The 23,118-nt window shown below is 39.9% G+C and overlaps 2 protein-coding genes across 14 annotated transcripts in view; one reads left to right on the top strand and one right to left on the bottom strand.

Moving 5' to 3' along the window:
• The window catches only part of MED12L (mediator complex subunit 12L), a 318,467-nt gene that overhangs the window by 128,045 nt on the left and 167,304 nt on the right, over positions 1 to 23,118 (top strand). The window lies entirely within an intron of this gene.
• P2RY14 (purinergic receptor P2Y14) overlaps positions 1 to 23,118 on the bottom strand; it is a 52,469-nt gene that overhangs the window by 9,825 nt on the left and 19,526 nt on the right. The window contains exon 1 of one of the 9 annotated variants that reach the window (XM_078070312.1): positions 15,578 to 15,659. The exons of 6 other annotated variants lie outside the window; for them this stretch is intronic. The gene's annotated coding sequence lies outside the window, so the exon portion shown is untranslated. Of the gene's footprint in view, positions 1 to 13,024; positions 13,263 to 13,659; positions 14,064 to 15,577; positions 15,660 to 23,118 lie in introns of those variants that run through there. 2 more of the 9 variants (XM_078070284.1, XM_078070301.1) reach the window with 2 other exon arrangements.

Below are 23,118 nucleotides of genomic sequence, written 5' to 3'. Positions count from 1 at the left end.
CTTCGAGGAAGAGCTTTCAGTTTCCCTTCATTGAGTATGATGTTAGTTGTGGGTTTCTGGAATCTTGTCTTTAGGAGTCACGTAGCCAGTGTTGTTTTTTTTTTTTTGTTGTTGTTGTTTTTTAAAGGGCAGGTGCACATATGTGTGTGTGAGTTTGCAAGTGTGTATGTTCTGTTTTTTACTTAGGTTTTGAAGGTCTGCAAGGTGTGGACACCTTCAGGTTTTCCAGTTAGCCTCCAGGTACCACAGCATGGAGAAACCTCAATTTTCTTTCCCAGTTTCTGAAAGTGTTTAAAAATGAATGTGCTTGTGACTTTTGATTTTGACTCAGCTTTCTGTCTTGTGCATTGATGTGCTGGGAGAGGAATATAATTAGACCACTCATTATGGTGATTAAAACAATGACACTAATTAGTAAGCGGTGGAGACTGCTGCTGCTGGAGGAAACCCAGGTCTGCTGCCTATGGTTTGGATGCCACCAAGGACTCCCGGGGTTCCGTGGCCCAGGGAGGGCTTTGCTTGTTCCTGTTTGTCGCCTGTAGCCAGTTTCTCTTGTAGTAGACATGAGGCCTTGATTACATCTGACTTGATCCTCCTAACTCCTGGCCAACTCCTGGTGTTGACTTCACCTTCAGTTAGAGTCTGATAAACATGCTTCAATTTAACTTATAATTGGATGAATGCTGTGGTTACATAGTTCAGATTAAGGAGCTGTGCTAATTATTTCTCACATCAGAAATGTCTGCATGCTCTTCTTAGGCTGAATTGCAGGTACCTGGGAGCTTATTCCACCAATACATAAGCTCAGCTCTATCTTGACTGCCAGGCCTTCTTCTTGGGCCTCCCTATTCACAGACTAAAACTCATGAGAATCATAAATTTGTGTATTTCTGCTACGAATAGAGCCATTCTTCAATTATGTGTGATAATGGACAGTGGGTTAGTATGGATAATAAACGGATAATGCCCAAATCTAGTTTTTACTATTAATTCTAACCACTTCCCTTAAAATACTTAGAACTGGTAGCAAAGTGCAAGACTGGCACATCTAAGAACTCAGAGGTCTGTCTTCATGTTTTAGTGGATTATGGGAGCTCATAGAGGTAGGGGAGGTGTAGCACAGGTGCCAAACTTTTGGGGCCACGAGAATGGTCACCTGTTGCTAGCCTCTATAGCAGGAACTGCATCTGCGACAGTGAGGATTTTGCATCTATGCTCTTTGTCGTGGCCTACGGTTTTTCAGCCTTGGCACTATTGACTTTTTTTTTTTTTTTTTTTTTTTTAAATTCCAGCTCTTTGTGGGTGAGCTGTCTTGTGCTTTTTAAGATTTTTAGCTGCATCCCCGGCCTCTATCCACTAGGTGCCAGTAGCACCCCATGATTTATGACAACAGAAAAATGTGTCCAGACATTTCTAAGTGTTCCTGAGTTGAGAACCAATGGAATAGTCCCTTAATGGTAGGTGTATTTGATAGCATTTTGATATATGAAGAGAATTTAGTCAGCTCTTTTGCTGTTGCTAAATCTTAACTGTATAATGAGTAACTCATCGGTAGTAAGTCATTCAAATCCTTAGGTCTCAGAATGTGAAGTGGGCTTTCTTTACTGCTCTCTTGGAATAATAGGCAGACAGTGCAGTATAGTGATTCAAAGCATGCGTGTTGGATGCAGTGGACCTTGGTTAGAAATATGGCTTAATTAATAGCTCTGGGTTACGAAGTGCCTCTGTGTTTCAGGTTTTACATCACTAAAATGAGGGGGTAGTTATTGCTGCTTCATAGGGTTCCCCTTCCTGTAAGAATCCAGTACTTGGTGCCTGGCAGTGTGTGATGCAGAGGGAACAGTGTGGGTTCAGGGAGTGACTCAGCTGATAATGGAATAATCACATGTCTCTGGGACTTTCAGTCTGCCCGGGACTTCCCCTGGGTCAGGCTTCCCCCACACACTTTCCCTTACTTCCCCATGTTTATTTTAGGTTGATGTTCTGCACTGAAATGCGGGCTACAAGCGGCACAGTACACCCTTGGCTGAGTGCTCTGCACCTCCTTGGGTATCTGGCCCCAAAGTGCTTGTGTCAGGGAGAAAGGGGGAAGGTTATGCTGCTGATGGTCCCTCTGTTCTAGTCACAGGAAGTGGCCCTCAGTGATTGGGAATACGAAGTGTGAAGCCCCAAAGTGTGTGCCGGGTCTTCCTCAGCAATCCACACAAGCCGGAGTCTTTGATGAAGGTGACATAAAGCTATGAAACTGGTCTTCACAGTTTTGGGAACTGATTCCTCTCTGTGCCTGGAATTAGACTGAGCTACTTGGATTCCTGATTTTTTTCCAGCCTGTTCCGCAGCATTGTTTTTTAATACATGGTTCTATTCCCTTGGGCCAGGAAAGGAAATGAATCTCTGACCTCCTTTTGCCTCACTGAGATGTTTGCATTTCTCAGTTAGGCATGCATTGCTCAGATCTTCAGATCTTGGAGCTAAGGGCGCTAATGCATATCCTTTGCTATGGGGTTGGGAATAGATTTTCATTTCTGGGAAACCCACGCTTTTAACTACTTAGCTAAATATCAGCCACCTGTATGTTTGTTCAAGATTCAGCCGTACATAGCCCAAGCAAAAGAATATAAATACCTAGGACTTTAGGTGGGAGTGGGAATGCTGTAAAAAACTTATTCTCATACATAACACCTGAAACCCCAACATTTGATGTACTTCACTTCCTCCATGTTGGAAGAATCAGTAACCTTTGATTTTTATAAAATATATTGTGACAATCACTTGAATTAGCCAGTTCTGTAAATGAATTCGTATTCTATTAAACACAACATGTGATAATGAAGCAACTATATTCATTTCAAAATTAGTAGAACTTAAATGTGAAAGATGCCATTTTGTGCATCTTAAAGGTGGTGCTCAGAGTATATGTGAAACGAAAGACCTTTCCTTTTTGTGAGCCTTAGGTCCACAGGTTGGGATCCATTGTTGAATGTATGTGTCCTTTTTAGACCATTCCATTTGTGATTATTTCACTTTTACAATGGATTTCCATATGAGTCAGTCAAGTACATTATAAGAAAAGCATCTTCTGTCTTGCCATGCTCCATGGGAGCAATTAGATGGCATTTCACTGTTGCCTCAGCTATAATGTCTGTATGTGAGAAATCTGATAATAACCAGGTAACGAGTGTCCCATTGTAGTTTTATGCACATGGCTTGCTTGGACCTGGACTGGTTTGGTTTTACTCCATGCCTTTTTTTTTGGCAGCCTACTCTGGACTTCCTTCTAATCTTTATACTTTATTGCTTTCCTTTTATATTTTCAGTATCTCTCTCTGCCTAGAAGCGATTTGCTTGCAGGGTATAAACCTGCACAAGTCCTTAATAAGACAGGGTAAAAATGCATAGGTCTAAAAGTCATGACAGCCCAATAGCTATAAAGTTGCTCAAGCCTTTTCCATCTTTAAATAACAAAGGTAAAAACCTTCTTTAGATGGAGAAATACTGATCAACAGTATCAGTGAGCTCATCTTGTTTCTAAGTATTCCTGCCCACTAAAAGGAACCAGGGCTTCTTGGAGAAATGACTGATTTTAATAAGGCACAGGGAAAGTACAAGGTGAGTTGAGATACACCATGTGGGCGGAAAGCAAGGAAGTGCTCAGCGCAATGAGGAAATGTAGAAAAAGGACATGGGAGCTGCCTTGGAGGCACTTCTGAATTTGACAATTTGGATATCAACAAGAATGACTATAAGAGATTAAAGTACTTTGAAAAATAAACCAAATTCAGGAGTTGATAGTGATATTAAGAATAGGGATGTAATATTAAGAATAAGGATTGGGGCACCTGGGTGGCACAGTTGGTTAAGTGTCGACTCTTGGTTTTCGGCTCAGGTCGTGATCTCAGGGTCGTGAGATTGAGCCCCACATTGGGCTCTGCACTCAGCAAGGAGTCTGCTTGAGTTTCTCTGTCCCTCTCCCTTACCCCCCTTCCCCCTCCATGTCTCTCCCTCTAAAATAAAGCAAAACAAAACAAAAAAACAAACCAAAAACAAGAATAGGGATTAAAAAAGGGAGGATGCAGACAGGGGGAAGCTCTTCTTTATAGAATACCAGCTAGAAAATGTAGAATGAATGATAGAATTAGCAAGTCACCATTTTGCAACCTCAGTGTAATAACTGATGAGGCAGCAGTCTTCAGTGGGTGTGAAAAGCCAGTTGGTGAAAGGTTGTGGGAGAACAGGATAGTCCAGTCTACAAGTATCACTCTCTAGTCATTTAGAATACCAAAGAACAAATGGTACCTTTTCAGCAGGGATATCTGGCAGACACTGAATGATCAAACTTACCCCAAATAGGATAACTTGACATTTTGTGCCTCTAGATACTATTCAATTAGATGTACACAACATACCTTGTCAAAAAGCTAATCGTGGATGAATAATTGGGCAGATTCAGAATTTGGATCATTCTGTAAAACAACCATCCTAGACTCAAAAAAAAAAAAAATCAATGTCGTGAGAAGTGAACATATGTGATGGGGTGGGAAGAAGCGATTCTAGATCAAAAGAGGCCAAAGAGAAGTAACATAATGTGTGAATGTGATTGGTGATTGGGGGGAGTGTAGAGGATAGAGTTATAGGAATTGTTTTGGGACAGTTGTGTAAATCTGAATAAAGGCTCTGTGTTAGTATTATTGAATTAATCTTTCTAGGTGTGTTAATGGTATGGTTATTCTCCAGAGATGCATATTGAAGTATTTAGGACAGACGGGTCATAATTGCCTGCACCACATTTTCAAAATAGATCAGTAGAAGAACAGAACAGAACAGTGTATACACATATATGCTTGTGTATTGTATTTTTTGGGTTGATATATATTACAGTATATGTGCATACACATGTGTATGTATGTGCATATATGCATGTATTATATGTGTGTGTGTGTGTGTGTGTTTTGAGAGAAGAGTCCTGAGCTCAGAGTGCCTGACCTATAGCAGGTGCTTAACAGTCTCTTAGACTTCTCTGTTACCCTGCTTACTTGTTCTTCTCAGTCACCTTGGGGAGCATCTCTGCCAATTCTTAAATTGGTTCATCTTATTCTATTCTTTGCCATCTTCCTTTCTCTTTCCAGCCAAAATAATCTTTGTTTAGAACGCTGCTTAAAATCATCATCAATAAAGCAAGCTTTGCCTTTTATCTATCATCTGTTCCTTGGGCGCTTATTAGCAGGCAGCGTTGTTGGTGTTGTGGATCCATCCTTCCCCCTTAGAGCTCAGTGCCTGGTGCTTCTGGAACCTGAGCTGCCTCATCTCCTTCCCCTCTGCACGGTGCACCTCCATTTTCTGCAGTTCTGGGTCACTCACAGCCCTGGAATTTGAGGAGCCAGGTGGCTTCACCTCCATAGGGAGGAGCTTTTCCATCAACTGAGTTAGTCATGGCCTGCATTGAACTGTCACCGTGTCTCATCATCCCTTTCAGTCTCCTCACATTTTATAGCAATTACTGCCGTTCATTGGGAACGTTACCTTGTATGGGACACAGGCAATGCTAATTGCTTTTAAAAGTATTATTTCTTTTTCATGGAATATTCCATACTTTGAAAAGAATTTATGTAACCTAAGGTAGAAAGCACAGTAAAAAGAACACAGCGCCGAGCTGAGAGCCAGAACCCCACCAGTCCTCCTGCATCTCCCTCTGTGCTGTCTGCCTCCCTCTGCCCAGAGGTAACCCTGTCTTGAGTTTTGTGTTCTTCATTTCTGCCCTTTGAAAATAGATGATTTTAATCCATATGAACATACATTCCATTGTAAAGTTGTTCATGCTGTGTGTCGTCTTCCAGGACTTTTTAAAAATCCCCAGCTCAGCATTACATTTCTAAAGTTTATCACTTTAGAAAAGGAATTGGAAGGATTTGGAAAAGATGAACATTCACTCACCCTGCAGCTAAGCATTTTAATTCCTAGGTATATGCCCTAGAAAACTCTTACAGAAGTATACCAAGGAACATGTACAAGGATGCTCATAGAAACAGTGGTAATAGCAAAAATGTGGGCATTAGCTCAAAGGATTATTGATAGGAGAATGGGTAGAAGAAGAAAAACTTAGTGAAATTTTATGTGGCAGTGAAAATGAGCAAACTACAGCTATGCACTTTTAAATAAATCCTCTTGTAGTTCTGATAAAATAAAAAATAATCCCGCTTTATAGTTGAGGAAACTGATGTCAAAAGAGCTTGAATAAATTGTCCACTGTGTTACAACTAGTATGTTGTAGAACTGAGATTTGAATCCAGGTCAGTGTCATTCTGAAGGGTTAATTGCTAGGGAGTATTGTTTTCTGTCAGAAAGACTTGTTTTTGTTGGATTGTTTGTTCTGCACGGAGAGAGAGCTTTGTATTTTCACCTGACCTGGCAAATGGTTCATAGGAGGAATTGTATAAATTTCTGATGAATGACCCAAAACATCCTTATATTGCACAGGAAGAAAGCAGGTGAAGGGAGCTTAGTGGCTTGAGCAAGTTCCTGAGGTAGAAACCAGAGCACCTGCGCTGAGACCCAGCTCCTCCGAGCCCTCACTGACTGGAGCTAAGTTTAACCTGTCTGGTCTTGCCTTGCTTTTAGGCCTCTGCTTTAGGAGGTGGCTGGGAGACACCTGGCAGATACAGCGTCAGTGTATCTTGTGTTATAGCTGGTCCTGCTTCCAGGTTTCTCAGCCAGAGTCCGCTGATGCTCTCCTGGTGGGGAACAGAGCCTCTCCCCAGCTCTGTGACTCGTACTTATAAGTCTGTCCAGCCTGCAGCAGCAGAAGTGCTGGCAAGCTTTCTTCCGTCTCTCGGATGTCACTGACATGATTAGCTTGTGGAAAAAGTGCAGGTGTGTTTGTGTGTCTGGCGTGGGTGGCCTGGGGAAGGCAAAACAGCGGATATTTGGTGCCTTTGGCAAGTAAACCAATATTCATTATAAGTGTAGATTATTGTACTACTTAGATATTTTGGCCCAGTCGAACAAAAATTGAAAATAAAAGCAAAAGCTTAACTGTCCCAATAAATCCCGAAAGGCTGGTCCTTTGTAAACTGGTGGGGGCTATCGGCAAGGTTCTGCAGATATTACCACCTGAGTTCTGTAAAGCACTGCGTTAGGACTAGCAGGAATACCCAGGTGAATTTGCTTTCACATTGTCCCTGCAGTGATGTTGAAGCCCAGTTCTATAAAGATCTAAAACTTACTGGGGCAGAGGTACTCAGAGCCCCGGCCTCTGGCTGTGGTTGTCGGTCTCTAGCATCTTAGTGTGGCTGCCTCAGGTTGGTTGGTCTGCGTTAAAATATCACCTTCTCAGAGAGGCCTTTTCTGTTCATGACATCTGATGCAGCCAACCTCCTACCCAGCACCCTCCAGCTCCTCACCAGCTTTTATTTTCCTTATAGCTGTCTTTATTATTTAAAATAATAGTTATTTTTCAATTTATTGTCTCCATCACCCCCTTAAAGGACTTCATTCTCTTCGTGAGAACAGGACTTAATTCTCTTGCTCACTGCTAAATTAGTGTCTGGCATACAGTAGAAGTTCAATAGATACTTAGTGAATTTATGAGTGAATATCTGTGCAATTTTGGTCAAACTCAGGAGTTGATTTACTTACCTGTCAAATGATGAGTGTGTTTAGAACCTCTAAAGTTTTACAATTTCTGTGCTATAGGTTAAAATGTATAGGTATCTTTTAAAATCTTTGGTGCATAAAATTGGATCAACCATAATCTTTATGAAATATTCTTATGCAAAGTTGATGCAAGTTTGACTTTAAAAGGTTTAATTCTGTTATTTTTAATCATGTTAATAATTTTCCTTAAACTCAATAACTGAAACAAAAGGCAAGACAGTAATAAGCTGCATGTAGCTGAATGCTCTGTCCTCTTTCCCACATCCCCTCTTTCCCACATCCCATCATGTATCCTGAATCCTATTTTCTTCATTCTCCTGCTGTCGTGTTTTATAGTGGTTCTGTAATGTCTATATGTTTCCTAAAAGTGTGTATCTGTGGTATGTATGTGTATGAAATTGTGTGTTTTTTTAAAAGGCCATATGTAATCTTTTAACAACTTAACTATGTAATACCCGATATTATCCATATTATTGAGTATTGCTATCATTCGTTTGTCTTGATGACTATAACATTCCATTGTCTGATCATTTTAGTTCATTCACTCAGTTTCCTGTATTTGGGGTGTTTCCAGGTTTTTGCCCATGTAAACTATGCTGAGATGTATATCCATATTGTCTCTTGATGAACATGTGAAAGATTTTCCTGTGGGTATAAATCTAGAAGTTAAATTGCTGATTCATAGGGTATATGAATGTTAAAATAATGGAAACAGTGCCAAACTATGTTCCAAAGTGGTTGTGCCAATTTATACTCCTATCAGTAATGTGTAATGATCTTGTGGTTACAAATCCTCTTCAACATTTCATATTCCCAGATTTTTAAAGTTTTGTTTGTGACATGATATTATATTGTGGTCTTGATTTGCGTTTCCTTGATGACTGATGATATGGGCATCTCGTCATATAATAAGTTATTTCCATGAAATGTCAAGTCATACTTTCTCATTTTTCTGTTGGGTTGTTTATGCTATCATTGACTTGTAAAAATTCTTCAAATATTGTTGATATCTGCTTTGTTGGGTGTATAGATGGCGAATCACATTTCCCAGATTGTAACTTGTCTTTTCACTTTAAAGATTTATTTTGATAAACAAAAGTTACTGATTTTAATATAATCATTGCTTTTTTTTTTTTTTTTTTTGAGTTAGTGTTTTTTGTATCAAAAGAAAATTTTTCTATCTCAAAGTCTAAACTAATAGTTCTCACAGTATGGTCTGTTAGGTCCCTGGGGGTCCTTGACACCCTTTCAGGCGGGCATTGAAAATCAACCCATCTTTCAAAGAATAGTAACATTATTTGCCTTTTTAAACTTATTATGCTGACATTTGTATGAATGGTGCAAAAGCCGTGGTGTGTAAAACAAACCTGCTGGGACTTTAGCAGCAATCAAGGCCATGTGCACATCTGTCCTGTAGTCACTATATATACTGCTCTGCGTGCTCAGTAACCAGGAAAAGAAAAGGCTCAGTGTCCTCGATGAAGGAATATATATTGTTAATTTGGTTAAATCTTACCCTTTAAATATGTGTCTTAAATATTTTGCATTACAGAATAGGAATTGTTCCTAAAGCTTTTGCCAGATATGATGGTTGTCTAGAGCAACAACACTTGAGTGATTGAGCCATGAGCTGAATTGGATGCTTTTTCCTGGAACACCGATTTTACTTGAAAGAATGATACACAAACTATAGTAATTCAGACTGGGATATCTGGCAGACATTTTCTCAAAAAATGGATGAAGTGAGCCTTCATCAAGGAAAACAAATAGCAGCACTTTCCGTACTTAGAGATCAGTGCCAATATTAATGTCATTTTTTGATTTTTATATAATGAAGAGTATATTCTGCATGAATTCTGCGTTAAGTGTACATATCCAAATGACCGATGATTCTGTGATGTTATAAAATCTAGCACAGATCAAAGGCTTATTCAGAGACTAAGTTAGACTGAAGGATTTTAATGTAAGAAAAATGTTCATTGATGAGGATTTAGATTCTACACTGCAAACAACATTTAAGAAACCACCACTTTTTTGAGTTTTGGTGTGGTGCCAAAGGAAAAAATCCAGAAGGCTATTAACATACTTCTTCCTTTTCCTATTACATATCTGTGTGAGACTAGATTTTCTGTAATATGCTTTAATTAAAACTACCTTTTGAAACTGATCAAATGTAGAAGTGAATATGAGAATCTAGTCCAGATGTTAAAGAGAGATGCAAAAACGTAGAATGTCACCTTTCTAATTAAAACTTTTTTTGATAATTTATTTTTCACAAAAAATGTGTTATTCATGGGCGCCTGGGTGGCTCAGATGGTTAAACGTCTGCCTTCAGCTCAGGTCATGATCCCGGGGTCCTGGGATCGAGCCCCACATCGGGCTTCTGACTCAGCGGGGAGCCTGCTTCTCCTTCTCCGTGTGTCTCTCCCCCTGCTCATGCTCTCTCTCTCTCTCTCTCTGTATCTCTGTGTCTCAAATGAATAAATAAAATCTTTAAAAAAAAAATGTGTTATTCATGTTAACATTTGGCACTGTTTTTAAACTCAATTATAAATATCAATTTAACAATTTTAATATTTAATATAGTAAATATGGCTAGATATAGCCTACACAAATGAAAGCTCTTCGGGCTTCTGAGTATTGGGAAAGGGATCTTGAGAACCAAAGGTTTGAGAATTCCTGGCTAAGATATATTTTACTATATTTTCTAATAAGGATTTTTGGGGGTTAGTTTGCTTATTTTGATGTCAGGGCTTAATTTATACATATACAGTATGACAGTATGTAGACTGTAAATACCAAAAAAGGACACCAGACCTTTATGAAGAGTAATTAAAATTTTAAAATATGTAAAACTTCCTAGTCTATCTTTGTAACTCCTACAGATCAGCTGTCTTTCATTTCACTTTTTCCTTGAGTTTTTTGGTAAGGTTGTCTATTTGGTTATTCATCCACCCATGAGACGTATGAATTAAGCAAATAATAACCTTCATGTCTTTTCCCCACCTCTCTCTGTGTAGGACTCCCACCTGTGGGGCTCAGGGCCCTGGGTTCCCGATTGCCAGGTCTCTAGCTGTCAGGCTCACTGGTCTGGCCTGGAAGGACTGGCCTGCTTATTCACCGTGTATGTCACTTACGGTTAGTTGGTGTTCAGTGGACATATGTTGATAGATACTTGCTACCCTGTGTGCTGGCACAATCCCCAGGTTTCTCTTGAAATGTTAGGAGGTGAATTGGGAGAAGTATTCATGCTACCTTATTTTGCGATTTCTTATTTGGCCCTATGAGTATCAGATACTAACTCAAGAAATTTCCTGAGGTTTTAATCTTGCCAGTATACTGTCTCTGACATAATAAGTTATTAGCAAGGATGGGGGGAGAATTCTGTTCTTATTGAATAGCTGCTGTGTGTCAGGTACTAACACGTCTCCATGAGTATCTTAGCAGCTCTTTGCAGTGATAGCTTTATCATCATGTTTTATGGGTTATGGAACAGAGGAAGATCATAGAGGCAAAAGAGCCAAGAAACGTAGCTCAAGGTCACAGTAGATTCAAATTCAGCTGTTTATCTGCAAAGGGCCTGCTTTTTCTACCATATAAAATTGCCTCTATAAAAATGAGTGCCCATAATATTGACTGTTTTATGCAATGTGATTATTGCCACTGTTGTGCAAGCAAGTTAAGAGGCAGAGCAGTTCTGTACACTTTTGCATTTCCAACTTGTGTTTATGTATAAATTACATTTTTTTGGGGCATATTCATCTCGTTAGATCAGAGAGAGATGGGATAGGTGAGAGGGTACTGGATTTGAAGCCAAATGGCTTTTTCCTTGAAGTCCCATCGTTGGCCTTTATTAGCTGTGTTACTGTGTTCGAGTCAATGAACCTCCCTGGACCCTAGCTTCCTAACTGGTAAAACAGAGCCAACAATAGGAAGCATTTCCCAGTGTAATTTGGCTGCTGGAAACATCCAATTTTGATAATATCTGTGCAAAGCCTTTAAAAGCAGACGGCTATATCTATGGGGATTCGTTACTTGGAATTGTTAATTAGAAGTCCTGGATCTCGCTGTCATATAACAATTATGTAAAATACCATTAATGGTTTTCTCACCACTTGACTTTTGGGGCTGCCTTTTGAGACTCTGTCTCTCTTCCTTTCCTATTAGATTGAGTCATATAAAATTGCTAATATTTGGCCGTTTTTTTTTTTTAACCTACAAAAGTGGAAATTTCATATGATTAGTACTAATACACTTAATGGTTATTAGTGAAAGTACACATGACTGGTTAACAAAAAAATCTGTTGTTGTATTATAGGGCTTATGGTAAGAAGTAAGTAAGCCTAGATCTTGGTTATGTTTTTCAAAGCAAACATTTACTCTGGATTTTCTTTCTGAGACTCTTCTTGATTACACGTGGTAATCCCTGCCAGTAGTGAAATGTTGTGTGTTGAAGAAGCACTAAAGGTGAAGAAGTGTCTTCCCCTATAATGGGCGGTCTGATAAGGAAAGTCCTCTAGAATGGAAAGAGGACTAAAGATATGTATAGAGAGGTTTTCTCCCATGAATGCTCTCTTTAAGTGGGGAAAACTGGCAAGAAAGTTGGTAGGTGGGGTGCCTGGGTGGCTTAGTCGGTTAAGCGTCTGCCTTCAGCTCAGGTCATGATCCCAGGGTCCTGGGATTGAGTCCCGCATTCAGGCTCCATGCTCAGCGGGGAGCCGGCTTCTCCCTCTCCCTCTGCCTGCCACTCCCCCTGCTTGTGCTCGCACGCTCTCTCTGTCAAATAAATAAAGTCTTAAAAAAAGTTGGTAGGTATAAAAATGAATTAAGACTTAAGAGGTTGCATTTTTTTTACATTTAGAGAATCATTGGTTAAGAAGACTCATCGCTTTTTAAAAATACTAAATTTTGTGATTTTTAAGACATTTTTCCTGGCAGAGTGGAGAGGCCCTTTTGGTTGATAAATGATTCTGTCTCTCTGCCCTCTTCCAGTTACAGTGTTCTTACAGTTTCTCCAATAGGGCTCTTAAATAACTTTTTTGCTAGGAAATATACTAGAGTGGATTCTAAGCACAAATGAAATTTTAAAATTATCTGTTAGTGTAGACTTTATGAAATTTACTATACAATTTTAGAAAAACAAACAAAAATAAGTTCCACAAGTTGTTCTTTGTCCTTGCCATCCACAAATTAAAACTAAAAAAACACTGAATACTTGATATTTAAATGTTGGTGAAGTCTCAGAGGAAGAAATCAGAAGAATCAAAGATATGAAAAGCCAAACCTAAGACATTAAAAAAAAAAAAACTAAAATAGCAACTATGAGGCTTATTTAATTTCTGTGTCTTTCCTTTAAAAATCAATTGTGACTCACCATTAAATCCACACAAGTAGTTCAGGCGTTTAGGTTTCAGAGAAGACTTTAAATGCTTCCTTGCATGAAGTATTTTACCTTTGGTTTCAGTCTTTCCGGAGTCGGGGCCATTTGTGATCTTAAACCAAACCTATTTTGTCTTTCTTTCTTCAGCATTTCAGTTTGTTACTGACCTCCCTTAGCTCTGAGGATTACGTCATGCCCAGCTATATCGGCCCTGCTTACTGCATCCCAAACTGATTTTAACCCACCATACACACACACACACACACACACACACACACACACACACACACACACACACACAAACACAGAGAACACTGTCTTATGTTGTACAAGCAATAAGTTTACAAATTTTTTAAAAAATAGTGATTTCTTAAAGCCTAATGCATGAGCCTGTGGAAGAAAATCCTGCTCCATGCAATTAAAAGGAGTATTGACAGGGAACAGTTAATTAGACTTAGTTTAGTTTTTGAATTTGGAAAAGTCAAATCTCATCTGTAAATCTGTCCCTTATCATTTAATCCATAAAAAAAAAAGAATTTAGGACAACACGAGCACAGACAGCCATTTCACATTGGAATCACAAATACTCTTTAAATATACTCTGCATTAGATGGACCTTTTTTACTTACCAGTTTTTCCAGCCTCTTATCGTCTCCGTAGGAAAGATTGGATCAGCAACTGAGTGTAACATCTGATGTTGAGGGAAATAGACTTTGCTCTCTGCTTGGGCTGCTCGTGTTGACCAGTGGGAAATGCTGCATTAGCTCTCAGACCAAAACATTTAAAGTACTCTATGAAATGTTGACATCTAGCCAAAGGCTTGAATGTCAAGTACTACAGATGTCCAGTGGTCTTCCGGAGCCCAGCTCTACTATGTCCTTGTATAAATTGGATATGATTTATGCTTAGGGTTACAGATTATCAAGGCTTGACCAAACCGTGACTGGTGTGAAACTGGGTTCAGAGAGCAAAAGGAGAGCAACGGAGCAAATGAGAGCTCCAGCCGGCAGGAGGCTAGATCTTTCCCATGCCTAGCTGTGACCTCTTCCTGTGAAGCTGTTGTAAGAATAGCTTCTGTGTCTACTGGGAAGTATTTTCAAATTGTACTTCACATGGCTTCAACTAACTCCTTAAATCTTGTTGGAAAATGGAGAAATATTTGAGAGCATATTAGACCAGGACATTTGCTACTTCCAGTAGCAGGGGAAGAAGGGGAAAGGCTGTGCAGGTAGGCGGGTCACCTAGGAGTCTTGATCAGTCTTGACTGAAAGGCCAGGCTGTCTCCGTTAGACATGGGTGACTGACCACTCCATCTTGACCCAGTTCTAGGGGGTGTACTGACAGGGCCTGGGCTACTTTAGCTGTTATGTTGACACATTCCCAACCTTGAATTGGTGCTCCTGTGACTCTAATCTTTCTTCAGGTTATCCCTCCTCTTAAATCTGGCTTCTGAGCACCCTGTTTCACCCACATTTCTGGATTCCTTCCTCATTTAACATAATTGTTGCTGGGACTCATTGTTCTTACACAGTACTCTGGATTAATGTTACCATAATACCTCTCTCAGGAGGAAAGGGGCCCGAGTCTCCTATATCATCAACTTTACTCATTTTACCACTTTCTTTCCCTTTCTTTTAGGATAGTATGCTCATTATCAGTCATGCTTATTATCATTATCACACAAAACCAAACCCCTCAAAGCTCTTCCTTGACTTAAGCCCTTTTATCGGTACTACTGTCTATTAGTCACCCAAGCTGTAAACCATCAAATTATCCTTCATGATCTCATCTGCTCATACCCAGTCAATTAGCAAAGCCTGATGATTTTTTTTAAACACCTAAATATTTCTTTTTTATGATTCCCACTAAGCCCTACTCCAGTCGACTCCCCAGTGTCTGCCCTCCACTCACCCCTGAGAGGGATCCCTCTAAAATGCAAGCATAGCCATGTCCTTTATGTGGGTCCCTGTCACCCTACAAGGTAAGTTCATCCTGTTGAATCTGGCAGACCTAGTGCTTTGTGATTTGACAGTCCTCATCTACCACTGCTTTGCCTGCAGCCTGTCCGTTGGTTTGAACTCCTTGCAGATATCAATGGTTCGTGCCTCCTGGCTTGGGCTTACGCCTTTTCCTCTGCTTAGAATATCTCCTTCCTCCTTTTTTCCTGGATCATCCTGAATTTGAACTGCTTTAAAAATTCATGGAGTCATCCTAAAAAACTAAATGTTTGGCTTCATCCTAAGGAAAAGTATCTTTGAAATTCTAGATTTCATGTGTTTATTTTTTAAAATGCACTAAAATGATGACATAACTATTTAGTAAATTTGTCTGAGTTCAATTTATCCTGACTATTTCTTATACCTGCAGAAGCACTGCTTTCAGATGCTGTTTGGCCCACTTACCCTTTTTTCTGTTAGCCAAATATACTATTGATCCTTCCACCAACCTATTCTTACATCCATCTGTTTAATCAGTCAGCTCCTATTTATTGGTCACCTTCTGTAGGCTGGTGCTGAAAGGGCCCTGGGGTATAATTGAATTCTTTACCTGTGCTCTTTAATGGTCTTCTCTTTGTTTCTCCCAACTAGATCGGGAGCTGATGAAGGCAGGGCAATATCTTGTCAGTTTTGTATCTTCAGCACCTACCATTTTTACTCACGGAATTAAAAGAACACAAAAGTAAAGACGTGTTGGTTTAGTAATTTTTTTTTTCTTCTAAGATTTACTTGTGTTTCATAAATGAGACTTGTAAACATTGATAAAGGGCAGAGTAAAATTTAATAGGCTTACTTTTATTTTTGAAGGCTTATGATTTGTATGTAAAAATGAACTGATTTTATAAATATTCAATTTGATGGGGAGGAATAAGTTTGTAGTCTGGCAACTGCTACAGCTTGCTCAGATACATAGAAACCTTGAGTCATATGTATATATTTTAACCAAAACCAGTACTTGGGGCTATGTGGATCACATTTGGTTCAATTTATGATTGAAGGTTTTTTAAAAAAAATTTTATTTTAAAAAAGATTTTTATTTATTTTTTGTGGGAGGGAGAGAGAGAGAATCTCTACTTATTTATTTAGAGTGTGAGCAGGGTCGGAGGTGGGTGGGAGGGAGAGAGTCTCAAGCAGACTCTGCGCTGAGCGTGAGCCTGATGAAGGGCTTGATTCCATGACCCTGAGATCATGACCTTGAGCCGAAATCAAAAGGACGCTTAACTGACTAAGCCACCCAAGTGCCCCAGGATTGATTTATTTGAGAGATAGAGCGCACACGAATGTGAGTGAGCAAATACGTGCTCGCATGAGTCGTGGGAGGGGCAGAGGGAGAGAACCTCAGACAGACTCCCCACTGAGCATGGAGCCTAACCCCCATTGATCTCAAACCCTGAGATGATGACCCAAGATGAAATCAAGAATTGGACACTTAACCAACTGAGTCACCCAGGCACCCCATGATTGCAGTTTTGAAAGGAACATCTATTACGTGAAAATGCCAAAGGGGGAAAAATACTTTTTTAAAGGAATTTGTCCATTTATAATGGTATTCCATTTGTAAGTTGAAGGGAGAACTGAAGGTACTTGAAACCTAAATCTCTAAGTCTATGAGTTCCATACTCTTGGGGAATTATAAGGAGAAAGTATTGGTGGAATTCACTAGCACAAAGCTAAGGCCTTAGGGAAACTTGGGGTCATGACAGGCATGATATGAGTAATGAGCTAAATCTCAGTCTGTCCTAAGCAGACACAGGAGGCATATTCTCATCAACTAGTTAATTTTAGAAACACACCACTTTTTATTTTATTTAAGTTAATCATGTCTATAGTCTTGTACTCTGACAGAAACCACTGAACTGTCCCAGGAGTCCCCCACCCGTCCCCACATTTTCCACTTGAGGCAATGACAGCATGTAATGTGCATTTTGATGTGGCTTAGACCATGTCCCATTTCCAAACACACCATCTGTTTTATTTTTTCACCTCTGGCTATGTCAGGCTATTATTTCCTCGTCCTGAAACAGATCCTGTCTTCCATCTCTATCTGTTGAACTCTTGTGCATCCCTTAAAACCCAGCTCAGACTCCACAGTTTATGGAGCTTTTCCTTATCTTACCACTAAGAATGAATGAATGGTTACCTCCTCTCTGAATTCCTGTATGGCTTAATTTGAATTCTGAATAGGCCACTTCTCAGACCTTGTACTGTGTCACAGATGGTAGTGGTTGTCTCACCTGGTTTTGGGGAAAGGTGAGTTTTTTGCCGACGTTCCCTGAGTCTCTTATTCATGGAGTCACTTGACCTGTCGGCCAGGAGGGCAGGTGATTTTTCTGCAGCTTTTGTCACCCCATATTGCCAAGGCTGTCCAGGCTGGCTTCCTGTGCTTGGCACATTATTACCCTTTTGCTTAGCAATCCATAGACCTCTCGCTTTCTAAAACTCCAGCTCACTGAAAAAGGAAGGTCTTTTAGGTACAAAAAGGTGACTGTATATAATCATTGAGGACCTCCATTATTTTTCCTTCTTTTTGTCCTAGCCTAAGCAGTTTAGACAGCACTTTATGTATGTATGTGTGTGTTTATTTAGTTCAAATGAAACTAATTTAAAATTTTTATCAAAGTCATGCATTTATTTGTGTACTTGAAGAAATCAAATATTTTTATAAATCTCATAATGAAAAATGACCATCCCTGATGTTTTCCTATGTCCCAGTGGCTACCTTTTTCACTTTGTAGCTATTATTTTTAGGTATTAACCCTTGTATTTTTACATAAGTGACAGTTCTTGGCTTTTAGTAGAATCTGTTGACTTCTTTGTATGGAAGATGAAGTTTCAGCTCCCTTTTCAGCACTTCTCCTCACCCAGGTAATTATGTTTACAATCTCTGGATAAATCAGTATCACTTATTCATATAATGAGAGCTATGTAAATATCATTTATGGCTGAGGTTCATCACATGCTTTGAAAGGGATTGCAATTCCTCAGGCTGCTCTAGTGACCAGGAGAAACCGTGTCCTATTGGTCTAATGGTCAGGCTTCCCTCACGATTCAGGCTGCCCATTTTCCCATTTTCAGTTAGTTAAGATATGTCAACATGCTATATAAATGTTAGCTCTCATCATCACTTCAATGTTATAATTTGAGCCAAACCTTATTTAGTCCAGTTCTTAGCTGTATGTGTATGAATACGTTTAAAAGTATTTTTGCTGGGGCGCCTGGGTGGCTCAGTTGGTTGAGGGTCGGTTGAGAGTCGGTTGAGCCTTCGGCTCAGGTCATGATCCCAGGACCCTGGGATCACGCCCCATGTTTGGCTCTCTGCTCAGTGGGGAGCCTGCTTCTCCCTCTCCCTCTGCCTGCCGCTCTGCCTGCTCGTGTGCTCTCTCTCTGTCAGATAAATGAATAAAATCTTTAAAAAAAAAAAAGTATTTTTGCCAACAGCTGCATTTAGAGAAATATGTAAAGTCCAGGTGTGCGTGAATGTATACAAGTTTTGCTGGGTAGATACTTAGTAGCGTTATAGCTCAACAGAGGAAATATCTGTGGACAGTTGCTTGTTCTTAATAATTTCCTGTTATATTTCACTGAAAAGACCTTTCACCTTATCTATTTTAGGCATTTTGTTTTTGGCACTTTTTTTTTTTTTTAAATTTAAGACAGCGCATGAGCGGGAAGGTCAGAAGGTGAAAGAGTCTCCAGCAGACTCTGCTTTAAGCCGTGGAGCCCGATGCAGGGCTTGATCTCACGACCCTGAGATCATGACCTGAGCCAAAACCAAGGGTTGGATGCTTAACTGAGTCCACCCACGCATCCCTTGGCAACTTATTTAGTAGTTACTGCTATCTTGGAAAAATCACATACATAATATATACATCCTTCCAAAATTCTTCTAGTTGAAGCTTATCTGCTGTGGAAAGCCTTAATCAAGTTCTTTTCCTTTACTTTGCTGTAGTTTTTTTGTATTCCCAGAAGCCTTATTTTATGTTTGATAAGAAAGGCTCTTGGTTTTATTCATTTAAAAATAAAGACAATATTTAGAACACAAAAGCTGCTAAGTCCTAAATAGGAAGACTGGGGTTTGGCTTGTGGAGCTGAAGAGACTGTTGGGAGACCAAGTTCATGTAAGAAGACCCAATCTGAGGAAAAAAAACTAACAGCTGACGGTGTGTGGGAGGAAGGCAATGACTCTCATCTGTTGTTAAGAATGCTATTCTGGGGAGTATCCTAGTCTGTCGTACTAATTGGTAACCCTCGTGTGTGACAGTAGACTTAAATATCTACCTAAACTTGTGTTCGAAAGGGGAGGGTATCTAGATAATGAGCACCCTGTAGAAAGTCCATGGTGGTTACATGATGCTTCACGTAAGGCTGTGGGGTGTGAGTGCCCGGTGGCTGAGCATCTCCACACCAGTACCTTTCACAGATGCCTGTAACTGAACACAGCCCCTTTTCCTGCAGCCTTCCAGTCCTCCCCTAGGGGTCTTAGTCTGTCAGAGCTGGCCCCTGACGTGAAACCTTTGGCCATCTTTGGCTAGCGTTCCATCCAGGACAAAATAAGATAGAAATTACCCCAAATTTGTCCAGCGTGGAGACAGAGTCAGAGTTAGATTAATCTGTGATTCTTTGCACTTTCCCACAGAACGTATTTAGAAAATTAAATTTGGGTATACTTGAGAGCGCTGCCTCTAATCAGCCAGGAGATCTTGGGCTAGTTCTGTCATCTCTCTAAATCTAGAGAAAAAGGGTCTGGTATTCCCCTACCTCATTAAAGTTGTTGGACATTTTAAATGAAGTGTATATTTTCTTACTGTAGTGCCGAGCCAAAATAGGTGGTCAGTAAGTGGCAGGGGCTCTTTTTAGTATAATCATAGGCTACGTGTCGCTTTACAATTTTATTGAAAATGTACTGTCATTGAATGTATGGTAGATAATGGAGTGCTGTGCTTTGCAGCTTTGATAAATGTTGATTTCTAAGGAAAGATCCAAATTTGAGAGTAGGTTCTTGGTTCAACGACCGGGTGACTGCGGTTACAGGAAAGCTCTCTCAGATGACAGGACCATACATAACTCTGGGAAAAGTAGTGCTGAATTCTAAACATATTCTCAGGAGGAAAGAAGCAGGAACCTGGTGAGCTCACGCCTTTAAAGCCAGGCACAGCTGATAGAATGCTTCCTGAGTGGGTTAGTCTGGGGCCTAGCTTCCCTGAAGCCCCTGGCAAGGAAGCTGGCTGTCTCCTTTCCCACCCCTCACCTCACCCAGTCTCTTTGTTCCTTTCTTTTTTCCTAATTGAAGTTTAGTTAATATATGATGTTGTATTAATTTCAGGTGTACAACGTAGTGATTCAACAATCCTATGCATTTCTTAGTGCTCACCATGTTAGGTGTCGTCCCCATTTGTCTCCATACAAATGTTACTATAATACTATTGACTGCATTCCCCATGCCGTACTTTTCACCTCTGTGACTTATTTTTATTTTTTGTAAAGATTTTATTTATTTATTTGACAGAGACAGAACACAAGCAGGGGGGAGGGGCAGAGGAGAGGGAGAAGCAGGCCCCCCTGCTGAGCAGGGAGCCCTGCAACCCTGGACTCCATCCCAGGACCCTGGGATCATGACCTGAGCTTAACCGACTAAGCCACCCAGGCACGCCTCTGTGACTTATTTTATAACTGCAAGTTTTTATCTCTTAATCCCCTTTATCTCCCTGCTCTTCACCCTTGTCAACTCAAGAAATTTTTAGGGTTCCACTGTTTTTAATTAATGTAGACAAAATATGTGTTCCTAAAGCCTCTCCCTTGCCAGGAATCCCATCAGATTGCTTCCCTGCAGGAAAGACTACAAAGTTTATTATGCTAATGGTTATTTCCTGATGTCTAGATGAGTCTCTCTCATTTTAAAGCCTTGGAGAAGCTAAGTAAGAGGAGAGGCAGGAAACAGTTTTCCTCAGGTAAGGAAAACAAAAGCTCACATGAATGAGTATTTTGTAATTATTTTGTTAGTTCAGCTGACTGGTTATTAATCCATTCTGGCTTTTGTGGGAAATGGCTTAGTTTTTTTTTTTTTAATGGGCTGGCCATAGGGGAAACACATAATGTTTGAATTTGCTAAATGATTTCTTGTCATTTGCCAAACCAAATATTATTTATCAACTCCATGTATGAAGTCTGGGCTGTTTGCCAGGAGTTAGGATGCTTACCACTCTATTGGAGGCACTTAGTTTCAAAAAACAAAATAAAGCCACACATGATACAACCACTTCTGAAATAGGAGAAATGGTGTGGTTTTAAAAAAAAATGCTTGAGAGATTGTAGACCCTTTTGATCTGTTAAGTTTGGAATGGTTTCTAAGTGACCTTGCCTGGAAGGCATGTTAATGTAGCTTCTTTATTTGTAGATCATTCCAAGGAAGAGACTTGTAGATGTAGCCACAACTTTATTTTTATTTTATTTTATTTTTTTTTAAAGATTTTATTTATTTGACAGAGAGAGACACAGCGAGAGAGGGAACACAAGCAGGGGGAGTGGGAGAGGGAGAAGCAGGCTTCCCACGGAGCAGGGAGCCCGATGCGGGGCTCGATCCCAGGACCCTGGGATCATGACCTGAGCTGAAGGCAGGCACCTAACGACTGAGTCACCCAGGTGCCCCTATTTTTATTTATTTTTTAAATTTTATTTTATTACGTTATGTACGTCATTAGTTTTTGATGTAGTGTTCCATGATTCATTGTTTGCGTAGAACACCCAGTGCTCCATTCAGTACGTGCCCTCCTTAATACCCATCACCGGGCTAACCCATCCCCCCACCCCCCTCCCCTCTAAAACTCTCAGTTTGTTTCTCAGAGTCATAGTCTCTCATGGTTTGTTCTACAACTTTATTTTAATCCCTTTTCTACTGTATGCCAATTGCAATGTTGTATTTAGTTTAAATATTTATAGGATCTTGCCATTGTAAAGTTTTCTTTCAGGCAGTTGAAACATTTGTTGACCTGTAGTCCTGGGAACATGAGAGCCAGCATGTCTGATCAATTGAGACTGGGGTCTCTGGAGTAAAAGTTAGAACGCTGGTTTAGGCACATACTAACTGTAGCCTTGGGCACATTACTTCACCTCTCTGGGTCTCAGAAGTCTCTTCCTTGGAATGATCTATACAAAGGCAAATACAATATTTACTTCAAAATATTTGTTGTATGCCTGGCACATAGAAGAGTAAGATTAATGTTGCCTTCCATAAGTATTATTTCCTTGATGGAGAATTAAAAAAATTTTTTGAAGGAGACTTGATTTTAGGGGGTTTCTTACTATCTCTAAAAGGTAATGATTGTTTAGAGAAAGGATGATTTTGAAATTGAGCTTAACTATAATATTTATGGATCTGTATCTTACCATAATTTTCCTCTGGCCTCTGTTCAGACTGTTGTTAAGTGTCATCTGGACCATTTGGCATAGATGAGATTCACACAAATTTCAAATGCCAGTGTTCTTTTCTATGCTATAGCATTTGAATGGTAACTAATATTTGCTGCTTCCTTTCCCACCTTTCCTCTCTAATTTGCTTTAAGCATTTTCTATGGAGACAACATAAGAATCAATTTGTTTTGGCCTCAAGTTCAGGTTTTCTGGCATGAAGCTGACTCTATTTGTTTTTTATAAACTGTAAGTTAGTGAAGGCGCAGACGCGGTACCTATACCATTCCAATCTGTGGGTCTTTGTGGTGCTCCGAGGCATTTATAGGCCGACTTTTAGGAGGCATTGTCATTCAGAGGCACAAAGTGGGAGTTCTTATACTGCTAAAGACCACCCTGCAATGGATCAGAAAGATCTGGAAGCTACATGGTAGCTAGCTCAGACAGATAATCAAATACTCCAGAGCCTCACAATCATTATTCGTAATGAAATGTTACCACTTTCTTTAGTTTTGTTGGTTGGCTTTGCTGACACAAACATTTTTAGTATGTTCCATTATGTGTGCTGCTTGTAAACAAGGTGAAGAAAATTTCTTGTTGTCTTCTTGAAGGAGGAATGAAAGACTGATTAATGCAGTACAGTCTGGATTGGCCCTGGGTCAAGTTCTAGTGTGCCCCTTGAAGCAG

Source organism: Halichoerus grypus, chromosome 1, assembly GCF_964656455.1.
Source record: "Halichoerus grypus chromosome 1, mHalGry1.hap1.1, whole genome shotgun sequence".
NCBI classification, from domain to species: domain Eukaryota; kingdom Metazoa; phylum Chordata; class Mammalia; order Carnivora; family Phocidae; genus Halichoerus; species Halichoerus grypus.
Note: the sequence above shows the minus strand (reverse complement) of the source record. Positions and strands in the feature narration are given on the sequence as shown.